Source organism: Mus pahari, chromosome 3 (assembly GCF_900095145.1).
Source record: "Mus pahari chromosome 3, PAHARI_EIJ_v1.1, whole genome shotgun sequence".
NCBI classification, from domain to species: domain Eukaryota; kingdom Metazoa; phylum Chordata; class Mammalia; order Rodentia; family Muridae; genus Mus; species Mus pahari.
The window spans coordinates 26,813,247-26,823,576 of NC_034592.1; the positions used below are offsets into that span (position 1 = coordinate 26,813,247).

Below are 10,330 nucleotides of genomic sequence, written 5' to 3' on the forward strand. Positions count from 1 at the left end.
CTCTTAATATTCATCCACTTTTATTATATTTTCTCTTCCAACTCTTGAGACTTACAAAGTTGAGTTTTGGATTATTAAGCAATTACAAGAAAGAAATTTAAATTTGTTGTGGTCTTTGTAGAATATATGAGAAACTTTTAAAAAATTTACTGAGAGAAAAATTATGGAGTTTTATATGTAGTCCACTAATAAGGTTTTAGTTTGTTTAGTTAGAGACAGTGAAGTAGCTATACTAATGAAAGACAAAAATCTATTTTCCAAATATTAGAATTATTCATATATTCTTTAACTATTGTCCTTAGAGGAAGAAAAGTAGTATTGGGCAAACACTTGGCACACACTAAGAAGTGAAGAAATAACTGACTAATTGTTAAGCTAGAAACCAGGAACATAACTATTTTCAGACTTCTGAAGATATTATGTTCTTGCTGTATTACCTATAAATATGAAGGGAAGTAGATTAAAAGAAAAACTGTTAAGCTTAATTAAAGAGTGCTACTGATATCATGTTTACTTGCAGAAAGTTTTGTATTAGCTACTATCATCTGAAAGTGATTTATTCACTGTAAGCATGTGGATTACAATAATAATTGGCTCTCAAGAAAAGTCCTGAAGGACAGATGCTAATTTATAAATTAACTCCAAAATTCTTATTCTGTGATAGGTGGAATATAGAACTTTGCCAATGCAAATCAATTTTAAATATTTGTTCCATATGATGAATGAATTCAAGTATTTATTTTCACGTAAAAAAACTTACTTCAAACTTGGTGAAATGGTGTACAACTATAATCTTTATACTAGCAAGGAAGATATTCGGGGGTCAGAAGTATCAAGTCATCTTTAGCTACATAGTGATTTCAAGTTCAACTTGGGCTACTTGAAACCCTATCTCAAAGAAACAAATACACAAGCAAAATCAGCAACAAACAAACAAACAAACAAACAAACAAATAACTCCACAATATCTTTGTGTAAGTATTTTGGAGTTACTACTATGAACTGATAAAGTAGTTGAAATTGATTTTAACTGACTCCTACATTTTATCAGCAAAAAGAAACATTGAAGGTGTCATTTCACTGTGTATATAATTTCAGTAATTTCATGGCTTCAGTACAAGATCAGCAGCACAGACCACCTCTCAGTCTTAGTCCTCCTCCCTGAACTTGAGATATACTGTTTTACTTGGTTTTAAAATATGATAGCAAACATATTGTAGGTTAAGCAGAGAATTATGTCCTATTTTGTTCTTTTCTTCATGCATGATTGTCTTGTCCATCATATGCTTCCATTATGTTCAATCCAGGGAATCTCTCTCCATGGACCAGGGACAGTCATCAGTATTACTATTAATTTTAATATAGACACATTCTTAATTTCCCTAAAATCTGAAATTCTTTTAAGCATTCCTAGATCTTCAGTTCTATATTTTTGTTATATAAACCAAGTATAGGTCCTACTGACATTTGTTGTAGAAACTGTCACTAACATGGTTCTTTTTTAGCAGAGTTGTATAGATTTTTAAAAATTACTTCTTTTAGTTTGGGGAATATAATTACATGATTTCCCCTTCCTAAAACTCTTGATAAAGCCTTCCATATACTCCTCATTGCTATCAAGTTCATAAGCTCCTTTTCCATTATCCATCATTATATGCATATGCATACATGCTTACTATGTATAATTTTATTATATGTACTTTTCAGGGATTGTCATTTGGTGCTAGATCACCAGTTGGCATGCTATTCCTTGGGGAAAACCATTTCTCTACCTCTCAGCATTTCTTATTGGCCTATAGTTCCTTGTGTAGGGTTTGAGCCTCATGTTCTTTATCCTGTCCATGTGCATGTCTGTTGTCATTGTTTTTTCACTTGTGTTTACATAGTTATGTCAGTGAGAATTTGTTAATATAACTTCTGGCATTAGTAGGAGAAAATATATCACAGCAAATTCTGGTTCTTTCAATATTTCTGTCTCCTCTTCCATAATGAATGTTTGTCCCTTTCTACAATGTTTGCTCCTTTTCACAATGTGCCTTAATCCTTAGATGGGAGAGATTTTTATAAGATATAGCCACTGGGACTGGGCTCTACAACTAAGCTGATTTATTAACTGATTTATTGTGGTTTTCTGTAATGGTCTCCATCTGTTGAATAAAAGAAGTTTCTTGTGTGAGGAGTGGTACTACAGCTACCTATGGGTATGAGAACAAAAATTTAGATTACATTTAGGGATTATGCTTATTTAGTAAAGTTGTGGTTATAGGTTCTCCTCCAGGTACATGACTCACTAGACCTGGGTACTTGGCTAGGTTTCTAGTGTTTTCTTCTTGACAAGTGAGGCTTAAGTCTCAATTGAAGAGCTGTTGGTTACCTCCAAGTTATATATGTGCCACCACCAAACCATTCAGTTTATAGTGCCATGCTGGTCATAGTGGTGATCCATAGGCATTATAGGTTTATTGGACTGTCTTAGTTTAAGTTTTATTACTGTGGAGAGACATCATGACCAGTGTGAAGTGGAAATTTCTGGTTGTATCATGTGATGCAGACTCGTATGATAGTTTACTGTGAGAGGACATGTGACGTTTAGAGAGAGTATAAGTAGAACCCAACAGACAGTGATGGTGCACTTTCATATCTAGCTATACAACACTTTGTTGGACTTGCATCTTGGCTGAGCTAATCTTCACTTCATCCAGAGAGGCACAGAAGAGAACTTCTGGCAGTTTTGCTGGTTCTTGTTCCCACTGACTCATGCTAATTTGGTAGAGATCTGGCTGTTTCTGCTGGATTATGCTATTGCTAATGATTCATGTTTGGTGAGACTTTTAGACCTGGATTGCTGATATCTTGACATTACTGAACTGGACTGCTGATATCCTGACAATGGAGATTGAAATTGCCCTAAAGAACTACTTCTAAACAAGTCTACATCCCCATTGTCCTATTACCCATGCTTTCTCCCCTGTATGGTAGGTGTTGAAGTGTTTGAGAGCACTCATTAAAGTAGATTTTGAAAAATCTAAGCCTATACCAAAGCAACTCTTAAAAAGAAAAGCATTCAATTGGAGGTATCTTACTGTTTCAGAGGTTCAGTCCATTATCACCATGGTGGGAAGCATGGCATTATGCAGAAAGACCTGGTACTGGAGTTGCCAAGAGTTCTACATCTTGATCCGAAGGCAGGCAGAAGGAGGGTCTCTGAACTGGGTGGGGCTTGAGCATAGAACTATATAGAGATTTCTCAGCAGAGGAATTTTGAATGGCTGAGAGGCACCCAAAGAAATGTTCAATGGTTTTAGTCATTAGAGATACACAAATAAAAGCTATTTGAATGATTAAGATAAAAAACTAGATGACAACATATGCTGGTGAGTGTGGGCTATGGGAGTAGGGGAAGAAGGGGGAGGGACAGAGGGCAGCCCCTGATACCAGGGGCCCCGGGGCAACACCCTCGACCCTGGGGATATGGGAGAGAGGGCAGAGGGAGAGAGGTTCCCACACAGGTGAGAGACCTAAGTCCATGGCTGGAGCACAGGAAGGCTTTCTATCGGGAGATTAGAAATGGCCCATTAGGAGAAAGCCTATCCCATCGTACATGCACAGCAGGCCTTGATGAACAGAGACAGTCTATGGTTTTAGAGCTTTATCGTAAAAAGGTAGGGGGGAAGAGAAAGGGTAAAAGAGAGAGAGACCGGCCATGGCCAAGAAGAGAGAAGGGGGAAAAGGAGAGAGAGAGAGAGAGAGAGAGAGAGAGAGAGAGAGAGAGGAGAGAGAATAAGAGAGAACAAGGAGAGCATGAGGAGAGGGCGAGGTGGGGCTAAGCAGCCCCTCTTATGGTGGGCTGTTATCTTGGTGTTGCTAGGCAACTGGGAGGAGTCTAGCCTGAAGGTCAGAAGCTTGGGACATTGTCTACATGACTAAAAGCCACAGCTTCTACAGTGGGGGCTGTGGGGGCAGTAACTTCAATAGAAGCCAGGAGTCCAGGAGACATGAGGGACTGTCTACCGTCCCATGTAGGTGAATTATCACCACTGTGTTTCACTGGGGTTCAGACCTCAGCTCAACTGGAGACTATAATGTCTGTGCATATCCCATAGCCCCACAGGTGAGGTCATGGAGCAAGGACAATATTCTTCCATTGCTGATTTGAGTGCAAACTTCTACAATCAGTTTGGAAATCATTCTGGAGTTTCTCAGAAAATTGGGACTTCTTCTACTTCAACATCCAGCTATACCATTCCTGGGCATATAATCAAAAGATACTCTATCATACCACAAGAACACGTGTTCATAGTAGCTTTACTCATATTATCCACAAACTGGAAACAACCTAGATGTTCCTCAATCAAAATTGGATAAAGAAATATGGTACCGCTTTTCCCGCCATGTCGTTCATGGAGAGTTGGAGGTCTGCGAGAAGGAAAGAGAGGAGGACGGCAAACAGCAGCGAACGGAGAATGGAAAGGGCTCGGATGAGCCACCGCTGAGGCTGGGTTCGCTTGGCCGCCTTTGCGCTTATCCGGCAGGACCGGCGACCCGTCCTCGACCCGTGGGAGTCGCGGGGTCCTCTTGGTCTCCGACAGTTTACCCCAGGCCCTGCGCCTCGGACCGGGTATTCCGACTACACTCAGTGGGACAGCTGGGGTGAGGGCGAAGGCGACGAAGACGAGGGATGCGACCAAGTGGCCCGCGACTTGCGGGCAGAGTTCTCGGCCAGGGCGTCCTTCTCGCCATCGCCTACATGATCGTTAAAGAATTGCATGCAGAAAACTTGAAAAATGAAGATGATATACATACTGGGCTGTTAGGCTTCTGGTTTCTGCTGATAATCTCTCTAACTGCTGGATTATCCTGTTGCAGCTTTTCCTGGACAGTGACTTACTTTGATTCTTTTGAACCAGGAATGTTTCTGCCTACTCCTCTTTCACCTGCTAGGTTCAAGAAACTGACTGGACATTCTTTCCACATGGGCTACGGCATGGCAATTTTGAATGGTGTTGTCGCTGCTCTCACTGTGGCATGGTGCCTCATGTAAACCTACAATAGAGAAGGCAACATTGTTGGTGAAAGTCAGGATTGCTTTTCAAGCAACAGAAACAAAATTGTTGACTCAGAATACTATGAAATGTGATCAGATACTATCATTATGGAAGACCTTATAGCGGCACTTCTTCAATGTATAGGATGTTTACTTCATCTTTTTACTTTTGTTTATGTAGTTTATCAGTTACAGAAAATATTTTAATGGAAATCAAGCTTGGAAACTTGAATACAAGACATTGCCTACCTTTCTATGTATATTCCATTTTTTACTAACAGATATTGGCATTTCTGGTTGAGGTAGAAATACTTATATACTACATTAAGAAAACAGTACTGAGGCCAAGTGTCTTACCAAGACCTTCAAGCCCAGCATTTTGAAGATAGAAGCAGGTTCTGTGGATTTGAGCTTAGCCTGTAGCTGTACAATGAGATCATTTCATAAAAAAGAAAAGAATTTCTATTCTTTGACATTTTGTTAAAGTTACATAAATCAGATTTTTTGATAATCAGTAGAATACATATGTACATTTATATTTTTGTGGAGTATACCTGGATGTTTTATATATTTTTATAATGCTGAATTTGTGTTTTTAAAATGATTACATTTATACCTATATGGTTGTAAATTTCACTTCTTAGCTGGTGTAAACCTGTCCTTTAGTATTTTGTCTTTTTTAAAAAAAGGATTTAAGTACATTGACGAGTTTGAGATTAAGTAAATATATTTTTTAACGAAAACATACTACAAATTCAGGGTAAACTATTTGTTGTTATAAAGTAAAGAAATTTGAGACTTTTAGCTATTTCTGTTTTCTACAATAGGAAGTATTTATTTTGATGTATATATTAGGGCAGCAAAACTTGTACTATTTTGTTTTTAGTAAATGAAAACCTAAAAATTTTATATGTAGAAATGTTTGAACTTGTTTTTTTTAATCTCGAGAATTTAGTTGCCAAAGTAGAAAAGGTATTTTGATACTCTGTATGTGTACATATAATTTAACTGTACTATATATGTATGTTGTAATATATTATAGATACTGTAATTGTCATGTCAAGGGTTTTTATTATTGTTTTCTTATTAATTAAGCTTTAAATGTTTCTCTCTCTTGCTTGCTATTTGTGTACAAAGTCACCTCAATGAGTTACACAGCTGTTTCTTCTGGCTGTAGAAAAACTTAGATTAGGAAAACATTGTGTATTCTAGCTAAGTGGCAAGTGAGTGTGTGTGGTGCATTTGCAGCCCTACTGTTGTTACTACACAAGGGTTCTAAAAGTCTCAACATTTTCTCTATATTCTCCAAAAAAAGGCCGTTTCTATTGAATTGGAAATGGCTAATAATGTTCCAATTAAAGTGAGTGATGAAGAAGGACATAGGTAGAGTCTTACTAAATACTAGTCCCATGACTTATTAGCTCTACTAGTTATGCATTTTAAAATGTTTGTTGTTTATTGGATTTTTCATACACTATATTTTGACTTTATTCTTTTCACATGATAACCTACCCCCAACTCTTTCTATATCATCTCCTTTCCCTCCACCCCCCCCCCCCCCCATCCAACTTCATGTTCTATCTTCTTTCAGGGGGGAAAAGAAATCTGTTGTTTATTTGAATTTCTGTTTTTTATTCTCAGGCACCTTATATTCTTTCTTCCACCTTTCCCTTAAAGGACTCTTATTACAAAAATATGTTTAAATTGTAAAATTATTTTATCTCCTCTCTACCTGTATAAAGCCCCATTCCCATTATCACCCCAATTAAAATGGCTCCTTCCACTTCTTTGTGTGTAATGGCAAAATTAAAGTTATTATAGGCAATTTTTCAGAAAAAAAAAGAAATATGGTACCTTTACACGATGAAATATTATCAGCTATTAAAAAAAAGCACACCATGAAATGTGCTGACAAATAGATGGAACTAGAAAAGGTCATCCTGAATGAAGGAACCCAGATTTATAAAGACATGCATGTTATGTACTCACTTATAACTGGATATTAGCCATAAAGTACCCATGCTAAATAAGTACCCGAAAGAAGCTAAATAACAATTAGGGCTCAAGGGAAGATGCTTAAATTTCACTCAGAAGGGGATATAAAACAGACATTGGCTGTATAACTCCTTCCATGGGTATTTTGTTCCTCCTTCTAAGAAGGATTCTGAGCTTCTGGGCTAATATCCACTTATCAGTGAGTGTATATCATGTGTGCTATTTTGTGATTGGGTTACTTTACTTAGGATGATATCCTCAGATCCATCCATTTGTCTAAGAATTTAGTAAATTCATTGTTTTTAATAGCTGTGTAGTACTCCATTGTGTAAATGTACCACATTTTCTGGGTTCTTTTCAGCCTCTGACTATTATAAATAACCTTCTATGAACATAGTGGAGCATGTGTCCTTATTATAAGTTGGAGCATCTTCTGGGTAAATGTCCAGGAGAGGTATTTCTGGATCTTCCAGTAGTACTATGTCCAATTTTCTGAGGAACCACCAAACAGATTTCCAGAGTGGTTGTACCAGCTTGCAGTCCGACCAGCAATCGAGGAGTATTCCTCTTTCTCCACATCCTTGCCAGCATCTGCTGTCACCTGAGTTTTTGAACTTAGCCAATCTGACTGGTGTGAGATGGAATCTCAGGGTTGTTTTGACTTGCATTTCCCTGATGATTAAGGATGTTGAAGGAGTTACAGAGACAAAGTTCAGAGACAAAGTTCAGAGCAGAGACTGAAGGGATGACCATCCAGAGACTGCCCCACTTGGGGATCCTTCCCATAAATAACCACCAAACCCAGAGACTGTGGAAGATGCCAATAAGAGCTTGCTGACAGGAGCCTGATATAGCTTTTTCCTGAGAGGCTCTGCCAGTTCCCAGCAAATACAGAAGTGGATGCTCACAATCATCCATTGGACAGAGCACAGGGTCCCCAATGAAGAAGCTAGAGAAAGTACCCAAGGAGCTGAAGAGGTTTGCAGCCCCATAGGAGGAACATCAATATGAACTAAGCAATACCCCCAGAGCTTCTTGGAACTAAACCACCTATCAAAGAAAACATATGGTGGGACTGGTGGCTCTAGCTGCATATGTAGCAGAGGATGGCATAGTCAGTCATCAATGGGAGAAGAGGCCCTAGGTCCTGTAAAGGTTCTATGCCCCAGTATAGGGGAATGCCAGGGCCAAGAACCTGGAGTGGGTGGATTGGGGAGCAGGGCAAGGGGGAAGAGAGGGGATTTTCATAGGGGAAACTAGGAAAGGGGATAACATTTGAAATGTAAATAAAGAAAATATCTAATAAAAATGTGAGAAAAAAGCAGACATTGGAGGAGGATGTAGGGAGGGAAGTTGGTGGGAGGGGAATTGGGGAATGAAACAGGAGTGGGGATCAGGTGTAAAGAAGCAGATAAGGAGAGGCTTGGGAATCAAAACAGAAATCGGTGGTAGGTGCATCTCTGAGATAAGTGGGATATCAAAGATGCAGGAGACTCCTGGGAGTCTATGGGGGTGATGTTAACTAAGACTTATATCAGCTGGGGATTTGCAGACTGAAAGGGGGACTTTCAGTGGAAAGAGGGGGACATCAACCAAACAACAAAACCTTTGACTCAAAATTTGTCCTGCTTACAAGATGTGCAGGGATAAAGACAGAACAGAGATTGAGGGAATGGCCAACCCTTGACATTATTAATGATATTCTGCTTGCTATGATTGCAGACAGGAGTCTTCTGAGAGGCTTCATCCAGTAGTCATAGGAGAAAGCCTACTACCCTTATTCTGCTAAAGGAGCATAGCAGTAAAATGAGTCCTTATAGCATATTGTTATACCCACAGACCAGTGCAGTGATGAACCCTCCTCAGAGCAATACTCAGCCCTAATAGGATATCTTTATCAAACTCTTTCTCTAAAGTCCCAGTAATCTTGGAGTCATTCATCAACTTCTGACTCATAAAGTCTTTCTACCTTCTGTTCAGCATGTCTATGGAAAGATTTTATGAGCCAGATGTTGGTCAGTGGGTGACTCCCAAGAAAACATCTGGACACAACAGGACTAATACACATCAACACACAGAAACTATGATACCAGGCAGAAGATTGTGTAAATTCAAACCAGACACAATCTCAGCATGACGAAGGTGAAGAGGGCACAAAGTCCTATCCCTAACCGATAAGTAAATTTTAAGGGATACGTGCTGGGAAAGGTAGATCAATTTTTCTCCAGTGTAGTGACATTGGGTGTATCAACCACACTCCAGGGCAGGGCAGAGTGTGGAGCCAAGTCCCACCAAAGAGTCAGGGAACATTGTGGAATAGGAAGTGGAATGATTTTAGAAGCCAGAGGATCAGAGTGTTTGCTGTGAGATTTTTTTTTTTTTTTTAAATATCAGAGGCTATACCCACACAGTCTCATCAATAGAATGGTCCAAATTTATAAACATTTCAAAGAAGATGTGGATAACTCACGGGGTCTCAATCCTACACTAAGAAGTACAGGCAACTAAGGAAATCTGGTAGCTGGAGAGGTGGTCTTACCCAAAGAAGAGCACACAAATTGGTTGTGCAGTGCCTAACAAAAAGAACATGCATACAAATAACATATATATGAACTGATATATAGGTGTGTGTGTCTGTGTGTGTGCATGTTATGTGTGTATGCATATGTATATATGTATGTGTACATGTATATACACATATATTACTGCAATATTAGTGAAGAAGAAGAGGCAATGAATTTGAAGGGTAGTGGGGAAAGCTATATGGTAATTTTTGGAGTGAGAAAAGCAAAGGGAGAAATGTAATTACATTATAATCTCAAAAGTAAAGTCGTCAAAACTTTCAGAGAAGTAATGTTCTCTGGAAATCCTGAAGTATAGAAAAAACTTTCCCAGGCAATAAGTAATAAAGCATTGTTTTAAACCCTTGACAAGTAGACATGCCTAGAGTTAGTCCATTATGTAGTGCCATATGGAGAGTTGAGAGATTGTGGAGTGAGAAAGGAAGGGAACAGCTTAGTTGGGAAGGAGCAAGGGAGTCATGCTAAGGCTAGCTTTTATTTATGTGATGTGAGAAACCAGTTCAGAAGGTTGAAGAGTTGTCTCAGAAGGTTGGAGAGCTGTCTTAGTAATTGAAATCACTTGCTACTAATCCAGGTGACCCAAAAATCCACATCATGGCTCACAACCCTTTGTATCTTCAGTCATGTGTCATCCAATGTTCTTTTCTGACCTCTGTTTGTTAGGCAGTTGTATGGTGTATACATAGACATATACACAAAACATACACAC

The 10,330-nt window shown here is 38.8% G+C and overlaps 1 pseudogene; it reads left to right on the forward strand.

Moving 5' to 3' along the window:
• Positions 1 to 4,391: 4,391 nt before the first annotated feature.
• Positions 4,392 to 5,048, forward strand: LOC110319472 (annotated as a pseudogene).
• The last annotated feature ends 5,282 nt before the right edge of the window (positions 5,049 to 10,330 follow it).